Genomic DNA, 24,088 nt, shown 5'->3' with positions numbered 1-24,088 from the left:
TAAAAGCACATTTAAATAAAAATATGTCAAACGATAGAAAACAATACGTAGCGTTAGTAAAATAAACAAATGGAAAATGTATGTATAAGTTACTATTCAAAACCGATATAAATGAAATTTTGAAGTACAAAGAAAACAAACAAAAAAAACTATTAATATTCATATATGTAAATATGTAGGCTTAAAGCACAGATAAATGTAATTAATTAAATAAAATAAGCTACTTACAGAAAAAAAGAGAATAATAAATAAACTATTAATATTCATATATGTAAATATGTAGGCTTAAAGCACAGATAAATGTAATTAATTAAATAAAATAAGCTACTTACAGAAAAAAAGAGAATAATAAATAAACTATTAATATTCATACATGTAAATATGCAGGCTAAAAATATAAATAAATGTAATTAGTTAAACTAGCCAAGTTAGCCTAGGTAGATCTGCCGCAAAGCTCAAAATTATCCTAATTTTTTTCCCAATCGGGATGAATATTAACCACCCAAAAAGGTTGAAGCCGACAAACCTGATCAACTTGTCGACTTCAAACTTTTTTCGAAAAGGGGGATGGTGTAACAGCAGCCTTATGATCTTACCCTGTTTCCCACTTGGTGCAACCCTGTTGTCTATTGTGAATGGACAACAGGTGTTGAAACAAGTTGAAAACGGGGAGGTCGGCTCGTAATGAAAAGGCGGCCATCATTATTAATTTTGGCAGAGACTTGGCGTGTACGACAAATTTACAAAAATAAAACTAAATCTAAGTCTACGTTAAATTAACTAAGTACTACTACTTACAAAAAATACTCTTATTCTACAGTAAACAAAACTATTTCTAAACCTAATTAAACCAAACTAGAACTAAGCATAAAATTCGTGTTTGATTGTTTTCTTGGTGTTTGAGTGGAGCGTGCGTGCATTAGCGTGCGCACAAAAACAATTTTTCTGAAGGAGTTCCATATGGAACGCCACACGAGCGACTGCTCCCCAATCCCCCCACCCACCCGACTTTTTTCTCGTCTACAAAAAGTAGCAGTTGGACACCTGTAGTACCGCCCAATCCCAACCCCCAACCCCCCAACACCAAAGAGCTTAGACGTTTATCAATATAGGAGAATATTGGGCTCAGATTTTAAATGAGGTGCACCAATTTTTAAAGGGTCCCACATTTTTAAATGCCCCCTTAGTACTTTACTGTAATACATTTAAGAAAAGGCAAAATTTATATTTTATATAATTTATTTTTATTAAATAAAAATTTTAAACATAATTGAAGAACGTCAGGGTAAGACAAGTGCGATTTCTGTGTGCCAGAAGAACTATATAAACGAGTTATTGAGTATGTATGGTGTGACATCATGTCGTCCGGTAAGCACACACCTCTAGATCCCGGTTTTCAAGTAAGCTGCAGAAATGACAAGTGCACTAAAATAGACGCAACAAGCTATTAATCGTTAATTGGATCTTTAATTGACTTGGCCATTTCAACGCGGCCAGGTATTATGCACACAGTAAGTACATTAGCACAAAGAAACCAAGACCCCCACACCGTACATGAGGCTGGTGAAAAACATGTCCTACGATACTTATCAAAGACCATCAATTTAAAGTTACACTACTGCAAAAATGGCAAACCGGTAGAAGGCTATGCGGATGAGGATTGGGTGAGTAACGCTTTATGGTTCAATTATACTTGCATAACAGTGCATATCATAACAATACATTGCATGCAAAAGAAAATTCTGATTATACTTCGCATAGCGCACAGCCCTTCAAAATCAGCTGTTCGCGAAACTGATAGTTCACACATGTTTGACGCGTTTAAGAAATGTCTCATGTTTTCAATTAATTTTTATTAAAAGAACATTAATATTAAATATCGGGTGCGTAATTGCAATTAAAATTGTTACATATTAAAATTAGATTTAATGTTTCTAAATGTTTGCCGCCTTCGAAGACGTTGCAGAAAATCACGCCAAAATCGTCTATGGGCAGTTCATCCTGTAAACAGGGATCGGCTCGCAAATGTATATTTCCGAAAGGTATTTTTAAAATACAAATCCCATGATAGCAAACTTTTTGACTTGACGGGAATGACCCGTCCACTCTACGACTTGTTGTTAAATCTACTGCTCCCAATCATGGATAGACCTAAGGGGCAAATCAGCTCAGAAGAGCGACTTGCGATAACATTAATGTGAGTTAAGCTGTTGCACATTTCTATAATTACTATTAACTTTAATTTCATTATATTCAGGTATCTAGCTCATGGAACGCCTCTAGAAGTAATCGCTTCAATGCATATATTGGAGAAAACGACGGACGTGTGAAATATTGTGGGCAACTTTGTCCCCTACATATCTAAGTGAACCTACTATGACGCAATACACCGAGATCGCGGAAGACTTTCTAAAATTGTGGAATATGCCAAATTGGGTTGGGGTTATTTATGGCAAGCATATTGCCATCACCTGCCTTAGAAACTCTGCTTCTCTGTACTTCAACTACAAAAAGTTGTATAGCATAGTTTTAATGGCGACCTTCGATGCAAAGTACACTTTTACATCTGCCAGCATTGGCAGCTATGGGGGCAATCTGATGGAGGTAACTAACTGAATAATATTTGAAGATAATACGAGTTTATTTATTCCTCTTATATTTGTAGGTGTTTTCCGACAAACTCCTTTTGGAAAGGACCTTATCAGTAACAGTTTGCCACATCCACGCTCCGCTATGGAGAGGGTCTGACGCAAATTTCCCATTTTTCTGAGTTGGCGATGCAGCATTCCCGCTGAAAAAAATTTAATGCGGCCATACCCTGGTTCATTTTTGCCTCGAATAAAACCAATTTTAATTATCGGCTGTCAAGAGCCCGTCGAGTCATCGAAAACAGTTTCGGAATTTAAACTGCCCGTTGGCGTGTTCTTCGAAAAATTATAGACTTTTGTCCAGAAAATTGTGAGCAAATAGTTTTAGCATGTTTAGTTCTGCACAATTGTATTATGCTAAACGACCACAACCGTTGTTATTGCCCTGAAAAGGTATGACACAGTGCAAGGGACAGTAAATGGAGAGTGGCGCAATGACTTGGAGGATGTTGGAAGTCCATTGCCATCCATAAGTTCATATCGATGCAATGTAAGTGCACAGGTATTTCGCTTAAGAGACAGACTAGCAAAATATTTTATAAATGAAGGAGCCGTTCCTTTTCAATTGTCGCTGAAATTCATTGTTGGTGGGATCAGATCCATGATATGTATGTAAGTTAATAATATTTTTATTGCAAGATTTATATAATAATGTACTCTCATTTTTAATTAAGGTTTTCAATGGCCTCGATCTCCTGTTCGTTTTACTAAGAACTACACATTGTGCCCTCCAAACCTTTTAAACAATACAACAACTGTGTGTCTGCTACCACCATACCACGACTTCATGCGGATATGTGACTTAAAAGTGTGCAGTTCTGTTATATATTGGGTATTCAGGTGAGACAGCTTATCAGGTTATCAGCTTATGCGATTAAGTTTTTGACACAGTTTACAAAAACAAAATACACTTGAACGAAATATTTATTGATCAGATAAGTTGATAAGCAGGCTAACGTGAATACACAAGTATTATTTGAATACTAGGATTATTTGAACAAACAACTTGTGGAATAAGAGAAATAACAATTTTTAAAAAGCTGTACAATCTATTTTTCCACCTTGCTTTATTAAAGTGTATTTTTTCGGTAGAATATTTATTGAAAACTTAAAAAAATATTAAAATTCATAAAACTAAGTTTACATGCTTTTAACATCTATACAGTGAACCAAGAAAAAAGTTGTACACTATGAATATTGCAATTTTCTCAAGAATAAATGTTTTTTAGATAATCTCGATAATTTTTGATCAAAACATACGAAAAAATGCAATACAAATTCTGCAAACTAATTCTGCGAAACGACGAATTTTCATTAAAATTTTTAAAAAATTTAGAAAGAATTTTTATAATTTTTTTTGAGTATGCGGTTTTTAGCCCATTTAATTTTAGTTTGACAAGATATTCATCTCAAGTCTCTAACTAAATTACCTGGTTTTTGGAAATTTTTTTCTAAGCCTACCTCCGCAGTTTTTATATTCAGTTGAGCAGAGCTCACAGAGTATATTAACTTTGTTTGGATAACGGTTGTTGTACAGGTATAAAGGAATCGAGATAGATATAGACTTCCATATATCAAAGTCATCAGTTTCGAAAAAAAATTCGATTGAGCCATGACCGTCCGTCCGTCCGCCCGTTAACACGATAACTTGAGTAAATTTTGAGGCATCTTGATGAAATTTGTTATGTAGGTTCGCTGTTTAAAATGAACGATATCGGACTATAACCACGCCCACTTTTTCTATATCGAAAATTTAGAAAAATTGAAAAAGTGCGATAATTCATTACCAAATACGGATAAAGCGATGAAACTTGGTAGGTGAGTTGAACTTATGACGCAGTATAGAAAACTAATAAAAGTTTGGGCAATGGGCGTGGCACCGCCCACTTTTAAAAGAACATAATTTAGAAGTTTTGCAAGCTGTAATTTGGCAGTTGTTGAAAATATCATGATGAAATTTGGCAGGAACCTTACTCTTATTACTATATGTAGGTTTAATAAAAATTTGCAAAATCGGAGAACGACCACGCCCACTTTAAAAAAAATTTTTTAAAGTCAATTTTTAAAAGAAAAGTTAATATCTTTACAGTATATAAGTAAATTATGTTAACATTCAACTCCAGTAATGATATGGTGCAACAAAATACATAAATAAAAGAAATTTTCAAAATGGGCGTGGCTCCGCCTTTTTCATTTAATTTGTCTAGGATACTTTTAATGCCATATGTCGAACAATCCTTGTGAACTTTGGTAGAGGCTTAGATTCTAGGACGATAACTGTTTTCTGTGAAAAAGGGCGAAATTGGTTGAAGCCACGCCCAGTTTTTATACGAAGTCGACCGTCTGTCCTTCCGCTCTGCCGTTAACACGATAACTTGAGCAAAAATCGATATATCTTTACTAAACTCAGTTCACGTATTTATCTGAACTCTCTTTGTATTGGTGTAAAAAATGACCGAAATCGGACTATGACCACGCCCACTTTTTCGATATCGAAAATTACTAAAAATGAAAAAAATGCCCTAATAATATACCAAATACGAAAAAAGGGATGAAACATGTTAATTGGATTGGTTTATTGACGCAAAATATAACTTTAGAAAAAAACTTTGTAAAATGGGTGTGACACCTACCATATTAAGTAGAAGAAAATGAAAAAGTTTTGCCGGGCGAAATCAAAAGCTCTTGAAATCTGGGAAGCATAACTGTTCGTGGTATTACATATATAAATAAATTAGCGGTACCCGACACATGATGTTCTGGGTCACCTTGGTCCACATGTTGGTCGATATCTCGAAAACCCGTCACATATACAACTATCACCACTCCCTTTTAAAACCCTCATTAATACCTTTAATTTGATACCCATATCGTACAAACACATTATAGAGTCACCCCTGGTCCACATTTATGGCGATATCTCGAAAGGGCGTCCACTTATAGAACTAAGGCCCACTCCCTTCTAAAATACTTATTAACACCTTTCGTTTGATACCCATATCGTACAAACAAATTCTAGAGTCAGCCCTGGTCCACCTTTATGGCGATATCTTGAAAAGGCGTCCACCTATAGAACTAACGCCCACTCCCTTTTAAAATACTCATTAACACTTTTCATTTGATATGCATATTGTACAAACGCATTCTAGAGTCACCCCTGATCCACGTTTATGTTGATATCCGGAAAAAGCGTCCACGAATAGAACTAACGCCCATTCCCTTTTAAAATACTTATTAACACATTTCGTTTGATACCCATATTATACAAAAGCATTCTAGAGTCACCCCTGGTCCACCTTTATGGCAATATCTCGAAAAGGCGTCCACCTATAGACTTAAGGCCTACGCCCTTTTAAAATACTCATTAACACCTTTCGTTTGATACCAGTATTGTACAAACGCATTCTAGAGTCACCCCTGGTCCACGTTTATGGCGTCCACCCATAGAACTAAGGCCCACTCCCTTTTAAAATACTCATTAAGACCTTTCATTTGATACCCATATCGTACAAGCAAATTCTAGAGTCACCCCTGGTCCACCTTTATGGCGATATCTCGAAAAGGCGTCCACCTATAGAACTTAGGGCCACTCCCTTTTAAAATACTCATTAACACTTTTATTTGATACCCATGTCGTACAAACAAATTCTAGAGTCAGGCCTGGTTGACCGTTATGGCGATATCCCTAAATGGCATCCATCTATAGAACTATGGCCCACTCCCTCTTAAAATGCTCTTTAATACCTTCCATTTGATACACATGTCATACAAACACATTTCAGGGTTACCCTAGGTTCATTTTACTACGAGGTGATATTTTGTCTCCATAGCTCTCAACTGAGTATGTAATGTTCGGTTACACCCGAACTTAGCCTTCCTTACTTGTTCTATATAAAAAACAGCCTATACTGTACAACTATTTTCTTGGTTCACTGTTTAAGATGTTAATTTACAGTCTTAAAAATGTTAATGTAAATAGGCTTGTTCAAAAACAAATAAAGTTACTGGAATTCTGAAATTTTTGCTTTTTTATATGAGAAATGATAGAAATTAGTAAAATCCAATAATCACATTTTTTCATTGAACAGACCTAATGTACTGATTTTTCAAAAACAATAAATTTTTAGGCCGTATTATGTACGGCGAAGTGGATGATGAATGCATTTTCGAATACGTATAAAAGGCCAATAACACGCTATATAGGTCGCTTTGTTGTAATGAGAGTTGTTGACAGAAAAAAGGGAAAACCTTAATATTTAAAGTAAGGTTCCTAAATAGTCGCACTCTCCATTTGGAATTATTCGAAAATCAAATCAACATTCACTTCACCGTGCATAATATTTAATAATATTTTATAGTAATGTATAATATTGGTTATTAAAAAAGTTATCTTATTTCTTAAATAAGGCACACGTTAATGAACATTTTGCTTTTTGATTAGTTTTAATTTCAAATGGAATGCTAGTGTTCCCATCATAATGATAGAAGCAATGAGTTTTCCAACATTATTACAAAATTTTTTTAGTTTTTATACTCAGTTGAGCAGAGCTCACAGAGTATATTAACTTTGATTGGATAACGTTTGGTTGTACAGGTATAAAAGAATCGAGATAGATATAGACTTCCATATATCAAAATCATCAGTATCGAAAAAAAATTTGATGGATCCATGTGCGTCCGTCCGTCTGTCCGTTAACACGATAACTTGAGTAAATTTTGAGGTATCTTGACGAAATTTGGAATGTAGGTTCCTGGGCACTCATCTCAGATCGCTATTTCAAATGAACGATATCGGACCATAACCACGCCCACTATTTCTATATTATTATATATATTAGTATAGTTTTGCCAATGGGCGTGGCACCGCTCACTTTTAAAAGAAAGTAATTTAAAAGTTTTACAAGCTGTAATTTGGCAGTCGTTGAAGATATCATGATGACATTTGGGAGGAACGTTACTCCTTTTACTATATGTATGTGTTTGCGGGGGGAATGTGGTACCCGTGTCGTGGGGCGCGATCGCACGCAAATAAAGAAATAGAAAAGAGAAGAATTATTACCGATTCGTTACAATTTATTTATAAACAATAAATATTCTACAATAATGGTTTATACAAGTGAAGCACTCACAAATTTCCTGGCCGTCAGGAAGTTTAATTAATTTCACAATATAAATAGCAATTCCGAGTGAATGTGCCGTAGTGCAGTTAGGAAGAAATTAATCGAATTACCAAATGCACTTAACACGTTAACGTGATTAATTGCAAATAGCAAGTTAAGAATTAAAATTTAAGTGACAGTGGCAAAAGTTTAATTATAGGAAATAGGTTCACTTTGCAGTTCACAATCTAGAACACAGTTTAGATTTTACGATGTACACTCGAAAAAAAGTTAGGAAACTCACCTGGGGCTGGCTGCTGGCTCGTTGACGTTCCAAAATAGAAAGAAAGTTTAAAAAACGAAAAAGGTCCGCACCACCTGCCGATAGCTAACTTTCGTCGAGTTTTCCCCTTTAAAGTTAGCGCTCGGCAGGGGTGGGCCGTTACCGGTAAATACTAAAATTGCCAAAAGTGTACATTAGGGTGGTAGCGAATATTTAGGCTGGTGGCCTAAACATGCCGGCCCCCTTGCGGCGAGCAACTCGAAAGAGCAAAAAAGGAAACTGATGAGTACGCCAGCAACCGACCCGAGGCGTGATAACTTAGATAAATTAAATAACTTAAAATAAATTAAAAATCCAATGTGATCTCCTGTGACCTCCCGGTCAGCACTAATGCAGCCTCTCTTGGCGGAGCTGTGAATAAAAAGGGGAAAGTTAGTATGCATGTACGTGGGGTTGCTTGGTTTTGATGCACCTGGTTAATTGGATGTAATATGTATTATGTATTATATGAAGGCTGGATGTCGCTGTAGACGCGTAAGAACGCTGCCAGACCGTTATGGCTGGAACGCTCCTGAAACGACCAGTCCGAAGATCGTCGGCTGCGTGAGGAGCCCATTGACCGTTACTGGGGCTGTGCCACTAACCATAATGGTGGCGTACACGTCGGCCCCGAGTGTTAAGAGGACCGGCGCAGATCGATAGAAAGTCGGGTCTGCGAGTCTCATAAATTGGAAGGGTGCCGTGACCGAGGAGTCAATCGTCGCGGTTGGGTTGAGACGCGTATGCCGTGATACCACCGTTGCCTGAGTCGTGACTCGATTCATTACCCCGTATTTCCCGCGCAACACTAGTGTGCACTTCGTAGTTCTGGCCGTATTAAGCCGTTCGAGTTGGAGGTCGTTGGCCAGGTGCGCGTCTATCACGGACGTCGGCGCGCAGGGATCAATGAGTGCGCGCACCAGATGGAGGCGCCCCCCTGCCTCTATTCGTATGATTGCTGTAGGAGCAATAGCAATAAATGCTCGGGTGATCGTCATCGCGTCATGGGTTTCCCGTAAGCGCCCTGTCCTGAAGCCGGCGGGGTGCGCCTGATGTGGAACGATAGTGGTGGTGGTACCCTTCTTGTATGGTTGATACGGGGCCGCTCTGCCAGTAGAGAGTCGGGTCGAGCGGAACGGACGCGGCTCCGCGCCGCCCCGGCGCCCACTGGCATTGCGGTGCGATGGGCGGAAAGGACGCGTCTCCGCGCCATCCCCGTGTTCCATGTGTCGCTGATTATTTTTCTGCTTCTCATGCTGAAGCAGCGGTCGGAAGGATCGTGCTTCTCCACTGGTCGTTGGGGCGATGGCTAAGGCGGCTGCACTTCGCGTGAACTCTTCCATCTCCTTCTCTTCCTCTTCTACCTGTTGGGCCCACGATCGTGTGTCCTCGGTGATGTTGATCGATAGCACCTCGTCGCTTTCGTCGTCGTCGCGCTCCCCGCAAGGGATCGGACGTGGCCGTGCTTGCTCGTCCTCCATGTGAAGCGTAGTGTGGTGTGGTTCACGGCAGCGGTGGCAACGGTCGTTGCTAGGGCATATCTCTAACCGATGGAACGGCGATAGGCAATTGGGGCAGTGCCGGTGTATAAGGACGGCCCGGAGGCGTTCTTCTGCCGACATTCCCCTGTACAGCGGGCATAGCCGCATGCCGTGGTTCTTCTGGCACAACCGGCAGGAGACGGTGAAGGAGTCAACGCGTTGCTCCGTCTTGTTGCGTTTGACCGAGAAACCCGTCATTCTGGAACGGGAACTTGTTATTATTTGGTTTGCATTTTAAGGGAGTTGGGTGGCGTATGGGCGGAGAGTAGAGGCGTAATTGGTCGAGCTTGTGGTTGGCGTACTCGGGATAAAGGGTTGTGTGGAACGAATAATCTTATTAAGTTATTCTGTCGCTGTAATGATGGGTTTGTAGTGGTTGAAACCACTGTTATATTTAATATAATTTTATTGAGATACGCCTAAAGGTATCTTTGACTTTGGTAAATATCCTCATCATAATGAAAGTCTGATATTGAAAGCAGTCATTTTTTGGTGTTTGCCTAATACAGGCAATATGCGGTAATATACGCTACATTTGTGTAGCAGGTGGTATCACGAGTTACCCCTGTATTTTCACGGCTCCTTGTAGTTGCCCTACAAATGCGGCTGTGAATATAACCTATGAATCCCTGTAAAATGACTAGTCGAATGACGTCGTGCATATAAATGTGCGACAAATGTAAAGAGGCCTTTACTCGCTGTCTGGGAACACTCTTTGTGTTGATTTGGGCCATGTTGTGTGAGAATCACAGATTGTGGTGTGTTTGTTGATTCCAACACAACTCTGCGGGAATAGCCTACACTAACGAGTGTGGCAATTTGTGGAGCTGTCAGTTGTTCATTCTTCCAATCGTTGGAAGGAGACAGCTGTGTTGTGTGAGAATCACAAATTGTGGTGTGTTTGTTGATTTCAACACAACTCTGCGGGAATAGCCTACACTAACGAGTGTGGCAATTTATAGAGCTGTCAGTTGTTCATTCTTTCCAATCGTTGGAATAAGACCGCTGTGCGGTGCTGCCCATTGCAATGTATTGATACATAATGGTCATGTCAAGACGGTATTTAGGGACAGCTTGCGTCTGAGTCCTGACGCGACATTAAATTTAAAGTCTGCTCTAAAAAGTTTAATTTCTCCCTTGTTTGTAACGTCGAAAGCATAGATGACACTACTTTATTCCTGCTGGGATTTCAAGCAAAAAGGGGACTGACGAAAGTCTGTCGAAACTTCACTACACAAACAAAGCAATTTCTGTCATGAAAGCGAGACCACTATTGAGTGTGACATGTTTAAAATGTAAAACACAAACAAAATCATGCACAGATAAACCGCGAAAATTATTTCGGTCTCGAGTGGTTAACCCCCCTTTTTTCCCAAGCAGGCTGATTTTGATTGTGTTTTTATGCCCAAATTTTCAAACTAAACTTTTCTCAAAAAACAGAAAGAAGCAAAAGGACGGCCGAATGTCAGGAAAACTATCGAAATACAACCTGGCGCGTGTGTTTTCAGTGAAACCAGGCTGTATCTTCAGGGTTTTCGTTAGTTGATTTTTTGTTCGGTTACTAACACTCGAGTTTGTTGGATCCCGCGGATCCGAGTTGTGATACTCTTTGGATCGCGCGCAATGTGCTTACTACGTGAGAACCGAAAAAAACAAATGTCATCGAGTGGCAACCTTGTTTCGTTCATTCAAAATGACATTCATTCATGGAAATGAGTATAGATACATTTTGAATGAATTTTTACTATGAAGAAAAACTTGTAATGGGTAAGTATAAGTATGCCGGTATCGTTCCCTTTTTTTATAATTTTCTAAATTTACTAATCTTTCATTCTTTTATTTCATTTCAGGTACTCTTTTTAATTTCATTTCAGGTACACTGAAAGTGTGTCCAAATCGTTTTCAATGGAGAATTGCACAAAGGTGGAGGTAGCATATACGAAAACGTTGACCGATGTTGCATTTACTATAGTCGCCTTGAAACCAAGAAAATTTTACCACGAGTTTAAACAACCCGTTTTCTTCGTAAATTTACCAGAGTGTTGGCATGTTATTCTTAACAAATGTATTTTAGTTCACAAAAAGCTGCAAAATTAGATTTTGATAACCAAAAAAAAAAAACCGAATAAAGAATGACACACAGCCTCTTTGTTGTAAACAACAGCGGGGATGTCTCTCTCGAAAAACACTTGTTCATTCGTATCACGGTCGGTGTGCGACTATTTTTTTTTGGATGCGCAAAGCCAATCTCCATTCGATGTTCCTCCCGTAATTGCAACACCACATTACTACCTCATCACCGTGCGGCGTACTGGCATATCGTTGGTGGCTGCTTGTAGGCGAGACGTACCGCCACTATTCGTTATTGAATTTCTGCATCGAGTAATGGACGCCTTTCAAGATTACTTTGGTGACTGTTCCGAAACGCTTATTAAGGAAAATTATGTTGTGGTTTACGAGTTACTTGATGAAATGTTGGATAATGGTTTTCCGCTTGCCACTGAAAGTAATATACTCAAAGAACTCATAAGACCACCAAATATATTACGTACCATAGCCAACACTGTAACCGGCAAAGGCAACGTCAGTACTATCGTACCATCGGGTCAGCTATCAGCTATACCATGGCGTCGCAGTGGGGTACGTTCTAACAATAATGAAGCTTATTTCGATGTGATTGAAGAAGTTGATGCAATTATTGATAAATCTGGCTCCACAGTGTTTGCTGAAATACAGGGATATGCAGACTGCTGCTGCGAGCTTTCGGGTATGCCAGATCTCACGCTTTCGTTCATGAATCCACGTCCTTTTGACGATGTCTCGTTCCGTCCATGTGTACGTTTTAAACGTTGGGCATCTGAACGTTTGCTTTCACTCATTCCACCAGCTGGCAATTTTCGTTTAATGATCTACCACATAAGTTCACAATCTGTTGTGGCTATTCCTATTTATATAAGACATAATTTCTCCATCAAAACTGGCGAACAAGGCCGTTTAGATTTGACAGTGGGGCCACGTACTACCCTTGGACGTACCGTGGATAGAGTTAAACTTGAGTTTACAATGCCGAAATGTGTGTCAAATTGTATATTGACACCAAATCAAGGTAAATATACATTATACTCAGTTCCAAGGACATTATCGTGGGATGTGGGGCGCATTGATGTAACCAAGCTCCCAAATATAAGAGGCACTGTTTCCATTACACCCGGGAGCACTAACATCGATGCAAAACCGTCTATTAATATGCAATTTTCCATATCGCAACTGGCTGTTTCTGGACTCAAAGTCAATCGTCTTGTTATGTTTGGTGAAAAATATAAACCTTTTAAAGGTATCAAATACATAACCAAGGCGGGAAAATTCCACTTGCGAATGTAAATAAGACTATGGCTGAAAGATCCATTTTTGGAAATAGACTATATTGAGATAGTGTTAATGTGAATACGTTAGATTAGAAATATATATATACCCCTCTGAGGAAAATCAATCATAAACTTCCATCAAGCTCGTGGCCATTTAATCAAAGCACCACATAAGGATTCGAATGGGAACGATCTGTACAGCAATTTAATGAGTTCTATGCAAATCGTCACTCAGGTCGTAAGCTTAATTGGCTGTATAAATTGTGTAAATGTGATTTGGTAACAAACTGTTTCCGAAATCGTTATGCATTGCAAACAAGTACTTTCCAAATGGCTGTACTTTTACAATTTAATGATAAAACTAGGTTCACATTACAACAATTGCAAGAAAGTACGCAAATTAGTTTGGAAAATCTCAAACAGGTGCTACAAATTTTAATGAAAGCTAAATTGCTGGTATGTGCCGATGATGAGAATTAGCTCAATCCCAATCCTATGATGGAGCTATTCTTGGAAGATAAAAAACAAGAAGCTTCGCATTAACATCAATCAACCGCTAAAGACTAAGCTCAAAGTGGAGCAAGAAGCCGTGCATACGCATATTGAAGATCGCAAAGAAGCTGAGTTCGACACAGCTTATTACAGGGGTTCTCAATCAATTGGCATCCCGCTTCGTAGATGGCCCCGGTCACGACATTCTGTCAAACCTAGGTAAATTGAAAAAAAAAAAACTGACCCATGTGAGCATGATACCAACTCATCCCTTACTTGTAGGCACCGTTGTGTTGCAACCAAAAAAGGACTCGACCTAAAAGGGTTGGTGCATTTCGACTCCATGGATCCACCTACACCGGAAACTTTTGCGTGCGCTAGGATGGCTCAATTGACTTAATTATTACTATGCTGTCAGGTGAGATTGTCGTAGTTATTAAGAAATTGTTTACTAATTTATATACCACCTTGGCGGGAGGGTACATGTATATGTTTAAGTGAGCATGTTATATTCTTCATATAATGAATTCAATTTTAGTTGATAACAACTTTCTCAACTTCTACTTAATTTGCTTATTCGTCCTGTTGTATAATATGTTTTCGATGTCAAAAGACGCGGCGCCAATATGCTAAGGATGTGATGGAGGGCTTTAGAATGGCATATTTCCCTAGTTTTTACTTGATGCTTCTAGTGTTTAGTAATCGTTGAAAATTGAATATACCATACATTTTCCAAAAAACTTATATGCATATACGGTAATCGTATATTACACATCGATGTGCACAGAGATCAACAATCCGATGCGCTGGAAAGGCATTTCGATAGGGTTTTTTTTTATTTTGAAAAATGCTTTGTGCGGAAATGACGTAAATTTTGGTGTTTTTAAGCTGTACGCTGATGATACTTGACAATGTTCTTCATATTGCTGCAAAGCTTCTTGAGTCAATACAGCAAAATGATTTATTGGAGTATCCAAAATTGTCTTCGGCATACTATGGACTACTGAACAGTAATCACATTTGGGGGGGGAGGGGGGGGGGCTTTTTGCTCCCGACAAGACATTAATTTGTGAATCGAACATATTTTTAAATTGGAACGTTCTTGATCATCCTGGGGCATGATGTTTGGATGTTTTGAGTCGCTAGATATTCGGGTGGTGATATGAATAAAAATTTTTTTTTTTTTTTTTTTTTTTTTTTTTTTGGTATACGGTGGCAGATAGTTTATCTGCTTTAGGCTTCTGTTGGCCTCGTTCGTGGTGAACGAGAGCTGGGTTATGGGATTTGTTGGCCTCGTTCGGGGTGAACGAGAGCTGGGTTAAGGGGGTTGTTAGAGCAGTTGGGAGTTACAAGTCTCCCTCACTGGAGGGTGGTAGTAGGACCATGCATTGCAGGTAGCATGCAAAGCAACTTTTATTTTTCTTTCTTAATGAGCTGAGCTCGTCTTTGGACAGTTCAGAATTGCCGAGAAGACTTTCATATGTGGACTTGGTCTTCTTCCATAGTGCCCTTAGCTCCTCTTGCAGTAGCGCAAGGGTGTGCTTGTTCCGGGATTCGGCCGGGGTGGAGTTGAACTCTTGTTCAAACTCCACTATGGAATCAGCCAATCTAATATAAGTCTCCATTGATTTTATTAATTTGAATATTTTGTCTCTTTGAAGGTGTCGAGCTCGGAGGTAAACGACTTAGTGGCTTTGGTGTAAATGCAACCACAACAAAAAATTATAAGAGTGTTTTCGTTTTTGCTGTGATTGCGCTATATAAGTAAAAGCTTTAGGAACACAAGAATTCTGATTGAATGTGTTAACACAGATAGCAATCTTATGTGAATAGTGCTAAGCAAAAATTTAATCAAATGTAAATTATGCCGTGTATGTAATGTGGCCGGTGATATGAACCACTTATAGAAATCCTCACGAGGATTGTGCAAGCCACAGATAGAAATCCTGACGAGGATTTAATGTGTATGCAGTGATATCGAAATAAACACAAATAGAAATCCTGACGAGGATTTAGTGTGTATAAAATGATATAAATGTAGTGATATGCAGCACAGATAGAAATCCTGACGAGGATTTAATGTGTATGCAGTGATATGGAAATAAACACAGATAGAAATCCTGACGAGGATTTAGTGTGTATAAAGTGATATAAATGTAGTGATATGCAGCACAGATAGAAATCCTGAAAGGTTCTAGTCGGTGCGAAGTGATATTAAGCACGGATAGAAGTCCTGAAAGGATTTAATGTGTCTACAGTGATATGCAATGCAGAGAAGAGAATCGTCTGCAAATATTTAATGTGTCTTAACAGGTGTGTTGGACACAGATAGAAATATTTTGAAAACTTAGCGTGTTTAAAAAAAATTAAAAACGCAGATGGTAATCCCAATGTGGATATAATGTGTAATGTTTGAACCACAGATAGAAATCCCGACGAGGATTTAATGTGTACACAAGTGACAGTGAAACACAAATAGAAATCCTGACGAGGATTTAATGTGTATACAAAAACGTGTTATGTGAACGTTAATGAGTATCGCCGAGTAGCCAACCAGGGTATCTTTCCCAATATAAATAAGAAAATAAATGTGTTTATCCAACTTAATGTGGACAACTGCACTTTTAATTATTTATTATAAAAACGCTGAAAACATACAGCTATATAATATAAAAAACGATCAGTATAAAATTGTGTTTGTGACCAATTGTGATGAGCCACTAGCCACCCAACGTAGTGATACTTTTTGGCTTTTGGTAATATTTCAGCTTGCAAACTGATTACTAAAGTGACTTCTGTGATAGGCAAGCTAAGGCTATCAACCAAGTGAAAATATGGTTCCTGACTAGGGAGTTTTGTCAATGACTGTGACGACGAGGGGTACAATACAGTGCAGTGATGAATGTGAAAAAAAACTAAAAAAATCACTGCCTGTCTGCCTTGAGCGGTGTCGAGTAACCCTTACCACTGGTGGGGGGAATTACCCGATCGTCAAAAGGCGGTTGTGTGCTTAAAAAACACGAAATCTAACAATTTTCACTTGCTTTGCCTCTTTTTGTAACTATCACACAGTGCACTTTTACGTAAAACACGTAAATTAAATTTAAAAAAATATGTGCAATACCAAGCAACCACGTACCTTGTGTTTTTATTTGATAAATTGATCGTTGGGCAGAGATGTGTTGATGTGATGGACTGATTAATGTGATGATGTGATGAACTGAGTAATGTGATGATGTGATGTTGTGTGATGAAGCTAATGGACTGTATGATATAATGGCTTGTGTGTAATGCTGGATGGATGTGATGATTTTAATGTATGTGATATCGAAGATGCTTTTATTCGTTTTAGCTGTATGCTGTGATGATTTGTGGCTGTATGTGTGCTCGCTTGTCTTGTGTTTTCGCTGGTTTTATGTTTATAGTACCTCTTCAAACTTTTATAATATTTATCCAAAATGTGAATTTCCAATAAGAATTTTTTGAAAAAAGGTGCTGATTTTGCTTCTCTCGGCGCGTAAGGACCAATGTTTGCGGGGGGAATGTGGTACCCGTGTCGTGGGGCGCGATCGCACGCAAATAAAGAAATAGAAAAGAGAAGAATAATTACCGATTCGTTACAATTTATTTATAAACAATAAATATTCTACAATAATGGTTTATACAAGTGAAGCACTCACAAATTTCCTGGCCGTCAGGAAGTTTAATTAATTTCACAATATAAATAGCAATTCCGAGTGAATGTGCCGTAGTGCAGTTAGGAAGAAATTAATCGAATTACCAAATGCACTTAACACGTTCAAATGTATGCCCGTGATTAATTGCAAATAGCAAGTTAAGAATTAAAATTTAAGTGACAGTGGCAAAAGTTTAATTATAGGAAATAGGTTCACTTTGCAGTTCACAATCTAGAACACAGTTTAGATTTTACGATGTACACTCGAAAAAAAGTTAGGAAACTCACCTGGGGCTGGCTGCTGGCTCGTTGACGTTCCAAAATAGAAAGAAAGTTTAAAAAACGAAAAAGGTCCGCACCACCTGCCGATAGCTAACTTTCGTCGAGTTTTCCCCTTTAAAGTTAGCGCTCGGCAGGGGTGGGCCGTTACCGGTAAATACTAAAATTGCCAAAAGTGTACATTAGGGTGGTAGCGAATATTTAGGCTGGTGGCCTAAACAGTATGCTTAACCCTTCTGTATTATTAAGAAAAACTTACAAATTAGTCATTAAGGTCACGAAATGACCACGCATATATTTCAGTCCAAAAATTATAACATAGGTTTAAAAAAAATTTAATTCATGTTTAAACACATTAAAATAAAAAGATTTCATATTATTTCATTAAAGAAATTATTTTTAAGTTTATGGAGCATGGTTTCCGCAATAAGACATTGTGATAGAGACCGTAGTCCGATGCTGAGGGCATACAGCAGTTCCACATACCTTACAGTGCTCATAAGTCTTCCGACGTTTACCCGATGGACAGATAGCGCAAGGTACTCTTTGACTCGCTTTCCTTTTACGGCTAGGCTCAGTCGTTGGTGTGTTTGGTTGCTCAGACTCGGTTCTCATTTTTTGGATAATTGATGCCGATGCTTGTGATCTTGGAACAGCCTCCTTTTATAAGTTTTGGACGGGTTCACTTCAGTCCACAAAACAAATCCATTGAGAGCAGATATATCAATCATATTGCTAAACAAAGCTACAGGCCATCGTTTTGTTTGCCTTTTACAGGAGTATGTTTCTACCAATTGATCAATTGTATCTACTCCTCCTCCTGGCGGCCACCGTGGTGTGATGGTAGCGTGCTCCGCCTACCACACCGTATGCTCTGGGTTCGCACCCCGGAAAAAGCAACATCAAAATTTTAGAAATAAAGTTTTTAAATTAGAAGACAATTTTTCTAAGCGGGGTCGCCCCTCGGCAGTGTTTGGCAAGCGCTCCGGGTGTATTTCTGCCATGAAAAGCTCTCAGTGAAAATTCATCTGCCTTGCAGATGCCGTTCGGAATCGGCATAAAACATGTAGGTCCCGTCCGGCCAATTTGTAGGGAAAATCAAGAGGAGCACGACGCAAATTGGAAGAGAAGCTCGGCCTTAGATCTCTGCGGAGGTTATCGCGCCTTACATTTATTTTTTTATTTTTTATTTTTATCTGCTCCTCCTTTCGTGCTGTTGTAGTATGAAATAATCTCTGGTAGCTTTTTTGGATTGCTTGGAATCACATCTTTTCCGTGATGCAGAGTGCTTAAAACTGTGACAATTTTGTATTTCTTAGGAACATATTGTACCAGCGAAACTTGCTGGCTGAAGAAAAATCTACTTGAAAATACAGGCAGTTTACGATCCTCTTTTTTTAGTACTGCATACTGGAAGGAACCTTCGGTTACCTCGCACCGTACCAACAAGAGTAATATTTCGTTTGAGTAGTTCTTGCGCCAATTCTTACGTTGTGAAAAAATTATCTGTTGTTATATTACGGCCAGGGTAGGAGCTCACCAGATCCTGTCCTTGGTTTCTTTCTGGCTGTGAGTTTATTGACTCTTTTCCCAAGTATGTTTGAAAATTCAGACAGAACTTCGTGCGGACATCGGCTGCTACCCAAGTTTTCAAACCGTACTTATGAGGTTTACTGTGCATGTAAACCATAAATGGACATCTTCCCTTGAATGGTAGCTAAGCGTGGGGCAGTTGAGGGCGAGCAGTTTAATATGAGTTATAAGGGAGTAATTTGATGCGCTTGTAGGTGTATGAGTCGTGGCACAGTGGATGACGTACCCGACTCACACGTTTAGGGTTGCGGGTTCAAAGCCCACTGCAAGCAAGCATTTTTTAATTTATTATTGTTCGGCCTGAGTGCGTCGTAAACCGGCAGTGGGTAGGCGCACAAGGGTCGATCTTGGAGTGGATGGTGCGCTCAAAAGAAATAAATAAGAACACAAAGAGGAATTTCCTCGTTATAATATAATATTTAATTTAGAGTGAAGGAAAATATACACTGTGGTTACAATATTACCTTGGTGTTTTAAGTGACGATGGTGATCCTTGCGACGTGTGCTGGTTGGCGGTCAATCGAGAAAGAGAGCGGTTATCCCGTTGAGGACAACCGCTAAGCCGCGAAAAAGTCCTCTGGTGTTAAGGAGGGGAAAAAAAGCCACACACACAACAACCCCCACATATACGTGCATGGGTGCTGACAACCCGCAGACACACGTGCATGCGTATGAAACGCATGCATGTGCATGCATGCACACAAATGCGGCGTGAGTGTGGGTGGCTGGAAATATTATTAAAACGTTAGGGAGGGGCGCCGTCAATCAGATAAAAGTTAGGCATTGGGCCTAAACATGCCGCCCCCCTTGCGGTACGCAACATCACAGTCCGCCAAGGATCACCGACCGTGAAGAAGAGAAAAAAATAAAAGACTTGTAATTAATTATATCTAACTTAACATAATGCCGGAAAGTCCGCCGGCTTGGCGGCACGCAAAATGGTTTGCGCAGTGTGGGAGCTTGGTTGCTGCTGCCTCGGTCATTCACCAATTTTCCCGTTATGGTGTAAGGCGTGAGCCAGGTTTGCCTAGAGCTAGGGATTGCGAAAAGAAGTAAGAAGATATACGTGTTCATATTTCTTGCCGTTTATTACAAATTCATTGGAAGTTCTATGCTTGTGAATTTTGCATGAAGAAAATTCAATAAAAAATAACTTATTGTAATGATACAAGCTTTTAAAACGCACACCTCCATTGTGAATTCATACAAGTGGCGAAGGTTTGATAGAAATGTGCACAATAGTAAACAGCTTCGATCACCTGTTCAATCGTTGTTCGATTGCCTAAATCATTAGCTCACCAGTGGTTTTCAAACATTTCTGTAGACGACTGGTATATTGCTTTATTTACATATTTTAAAATGCCTGCATAGCTGGTGGCTCAAATTTAATCTATAAACTTGATTATAGAAATGAATATTAATATGTAGTCGGATTTTCGGTATACAAATTTAAAAGAAAGCTGATTTGAAACAAATGTACAATTCATGACACTTCAATTTAATAACGGCGAGCAAAAGAAAAAACAAACCTTTATTCCATTATCTGGCCGTTTGCGACTGCCGTTCTCCCTGTCAGCTATTATTTGACACGCAGGTATGGCAATGGAGGAATCGAAAGATTTTTCGCTGGTACGAATTTACAATGCAAGTCTTTTGCAACTGTGTACACCAAAAATTCAATAAAAATAGCAAATTATAAAAAATTCATCTGGGTCGGTCATTACCGAACATTTTGATGTTAGGCCTTGGTTGTGCCCGAGAGTACCCAACCGAAGATGGTACTCTGAGCCAGCAAAGGGCCAAACGTGGTGGGCAGAATCCCTGGTAATATTATCTCCGCATATACATCTGTTCCTAGGATGAGGCGGATCGGCGCGGATGCATGGAACTGCGGATCCGCCAGACGGAGATGTGCGTACGGGGCTGCGATAGCGCTGTCGATGCTGGTCGTCGGTGTCATGCGCCGAAAATTGGATAAGACTACAGCATGGGTCGCAATCCTTTTGTTCTGTCCGTGTCTACCTCGGATACGTAGCAGACATCCTGCTTGCCCGCCAGTGTTGCTGGTAGGAAGTTGGAGCTCCTGGGCGAGCTCATCCGCAATCACGGTGGTGGGGGAGCATCCGTCAAGTAAGGCACGGACGAGGTGTAGCCGCCCCCCAGCTTCTATCTTCACGACCGCGGTGGGTGTGATCGCTACCGTTGGTATCATGGTGGCGGTGGCTGCTGAATGCTGGGCTACGAGCCCTGACCGGAAGGCGGACACGGTGGTGAGCTGCAGTGTGTTGCCTCCGTGGCTGCGATCTTGTGGCTGATGTCGTTGGGGCAGGCGAAGAGGCCTTGTCTCCGCTCTGTGGTCACGTGAATGTCGTCTCCGTTGGGGGTTCCTGGGTTGCCGGCGAAGAGACCGGGTCTCCGCTCGGCCGTTATATGTATGGCGCCGTGCTGTCGCTGTCCCCTGTTGGAGCCGCTTCCTCTCGTGCTGCAGAAGTGGTCGAAATGATTTGGCAGTAGGTGGTATGGTCGGGCGAAGAGACCGCGTCTCCGCTCCGGTTCGGCTGGCATCTCGGTTTCGGGGTGGACGAAGAGGTCCAGTCTCCGTTCCAGCGTCCGACGCATATAACGAGATGGAGTCGTCTATCCGCTCTCGGTGTGAATCTAGCTCCTCTTCCACTTGGACGCTCCATGGCTTGGAGCGGGCTTCTTGTAATAGCTGCTCCTCTTCGTCGATCGAGGCGATGTGCAGCATCGTGTGGTGCTTCTCGCCGCACCGTTTGCATCGCCCTTGGCTTGGGCACGCGTTAGAGCGGTGACCAGGCGCCAGACAATTTCCGCAGTAGCTTTCGCGAATGGTTACGTAGAGGCGCTCTTCTGGCCTTTTCGCCCGAAAGGCTGGACACAAGCGGATAGGGTGTCGCTCAAGACACACTCGGCATTCCGACGAATAACGCGCTGCGTTCGTGACAGCATTACGTTTTAAAGCGGCAAAACGACCCATTTTTCTGAAAGGAGTGAAATAGGTTTCAATGGGTCGGGTCATTGTCAAAGTGCCGGGGCGAGTGTTCCCTAATTGTATTGTTGAGATTTGGGATATTTTAGTAGCGCTTGCGTAGGGGAAAAACATCTGTAACAGTATAAAAATATTCATATTTGGCGCACATCATGTGCATGGCCTCTTTCCACGCACGTTATGTGCCTGGGTCTTTAGTGCCTTATTTTGTTTATTTTGTGTCGCCCTGTAGCGTTTTAGTTCGCCACGGGCACACTAGTGCTGCAGAAAAATGAGCTTTTACGATTTTTCGGTTCGCACATTCTGGTACCGACCCGGATAGAAAGTGTATAGTGTGGGTTCTTTTGAGTCGCTGTTATTTGTGTTGTTGGTGCTAAAAACCAACAACTTTCCTGCCCGCCGCAAAAAAAATGTCTGGACAGCAAAATTGTCTGCCAATAAAGAAAAAATATGTTCGTTTTGGAAGAGGGGAGATCTTTATAAAATGTATAATTTTTTATTTGTTGGTATTGCCCTCCGCTTATTTGTTCAACTTATCCCAAGTACTCTTGTAGTCCTGTTTTATTGATGGCCTTTATCAAACGGCACGGTTCCCGAAGGGTATTTGGCTCCGATACCGATTCCTCAGACTCGAGTTTTTGGGTACCCGTTTGCATCTTTTTATGCATCCCTAATATAATGTACATTTAAACTAGGCATATATATGTACATACGTTGGTATAAGTATATGGACAGTCAGTGCACGGACTTTACCGCATTGGTAGTTTGACCAACCTTTTTGGCCCATTTTTCATTTTCTACTACTACTGCTACCAAAACCTAGATTCTACCAATATTTCAGTATTTTCGCACTGAAAACGTATACTGCGATAATTTTAAAGTATTGAATTGCAGAGCCCACCCAACTACCATTAGGGGGCGATACTGACCAAATCAATAGATTTTGAAAAAATTTGTGAAGAACTTAAACAGGAAATAAATTTTTGAGTGGAGAAATATAATGACTGAGTACGCGAATATTTTCTGCGCTATTTTTCTCAGTTTTTTTTTTTTTTTTTTGCATAATTTGAACGACAATAAGAAGTTTTACGTAAACGATAACGTGCTGAACTTGGTTATTTGGCGGCAGTAATTTTGGTACCTTGGAAAATTGTTGTGGTAGGTAGACGTTTTGGGATGTGATTTATTTTGTGATTTGTTTGTTTTACGATAAAATTGGGAATTTTTTGGTACCAATATAAACCGTAGTTATCGTTTTCACGAAACTTCTACTACCATTTTCAGTGCCCCAACATTTTGCCTTTACAAGAGTCCATGCACTGGTAGATATTTACCAGCCGCAAAGACAAAAAAAATTGTGCACATTCATACACACCCGTGTATAGAATGTAAATTTCTCAGAATTGAAACAAACGGGACTAATCGAAAGATTTTTTCCCGTTGCTTCATTCTTTTTACTACGGCGCGTGGCCGTAGTACTATCATTTGTTAATTTTTCATTTAAGTAGACGGATAAATCCTTTTGAATCGAGATTTCTTCGTTTATTTAATTACAGATCACAAATTTGAAGATGCCTAATTAGTTACCGTAAATATCTATGTTTAATCCTCGATTTGTTTGTCGAGCCGCGAATTTGCTACAAAACGGCGCTGTTATGAATAAAATTTTTCATCCATGCGAATCACATGTGCCGTACATTCTACAGTTTATGGTATTACAATTTGTATGGTATGAGTTTTATACACGTACCATTGGAAATTGTGAAATTTCGTCAAGTCGCCGACAACATTCTAACTAAAGGTGGGTGCGTCGATGCGCACACTACATATATGCACATTAATTGCTCAGTTCTGCGATATATACTTGTAGGCGATCCCCTTCTCGAGCTGAAGGAGCAGCAAGTACTTCACCAAAGTGTTCCAAAAAAGCAATCAATTTGTACACTTGAAGTTGATATTGGCTCCAATTTCATTCTTAGCCGTTTCCAGCTGGCAAATTATGATCAAAACAATGAGCCTTCAAAACCTGGTGTCGAAGCTATTTGGAATGATGAACGTTTGCG

The 24,088-nt window shown here is 39.8% G+C and overlaps 1 protein-coding gene and 2 pseudogenes across 1 annotated transcript in view; all 3 read left to right on the top strand.

The window, feature by feature from the left end:
* Window positions 1-24,088, top strand: part of LOC137234942 (nuclear factor 1 X-type-like) — a 2,160,399-nt gene that overhangs the window by 1,587,267 nt on the left and 549,044 nt on the right. The gene's annotated exons all lie outside the window — the stretch shown is intronic.
* LOC137234282 (uncharacterized) lies at window positions 2,094-3,442 on the top strand (annotated as a pseudogene).
* Window positions 11,743-13,880, top strand: LOC137234281 (AP-3 complex subunit mu-2 pseudogene; annotated as a pseudogene).

This window comes from Eurosta solidaginis, chromosome X (genome assembly GCF_040869045.1).
Source record: "Eurosta solidaginis isolate ZX-2024a chromosome X, ASM4086904v1, whole genome shotgun sequence".
In the NCBI taxonomy this organism is placed as follows: domain Eukaryota; kingdom Metazoa; phylum Arthropoda; class Insecta; order Diptera; family Tephritidae; genus Eurosta; species Eurosta solidaginis.
This window is presented reverse-complemented; position numbering and strand designations above follow the sequence as displayed.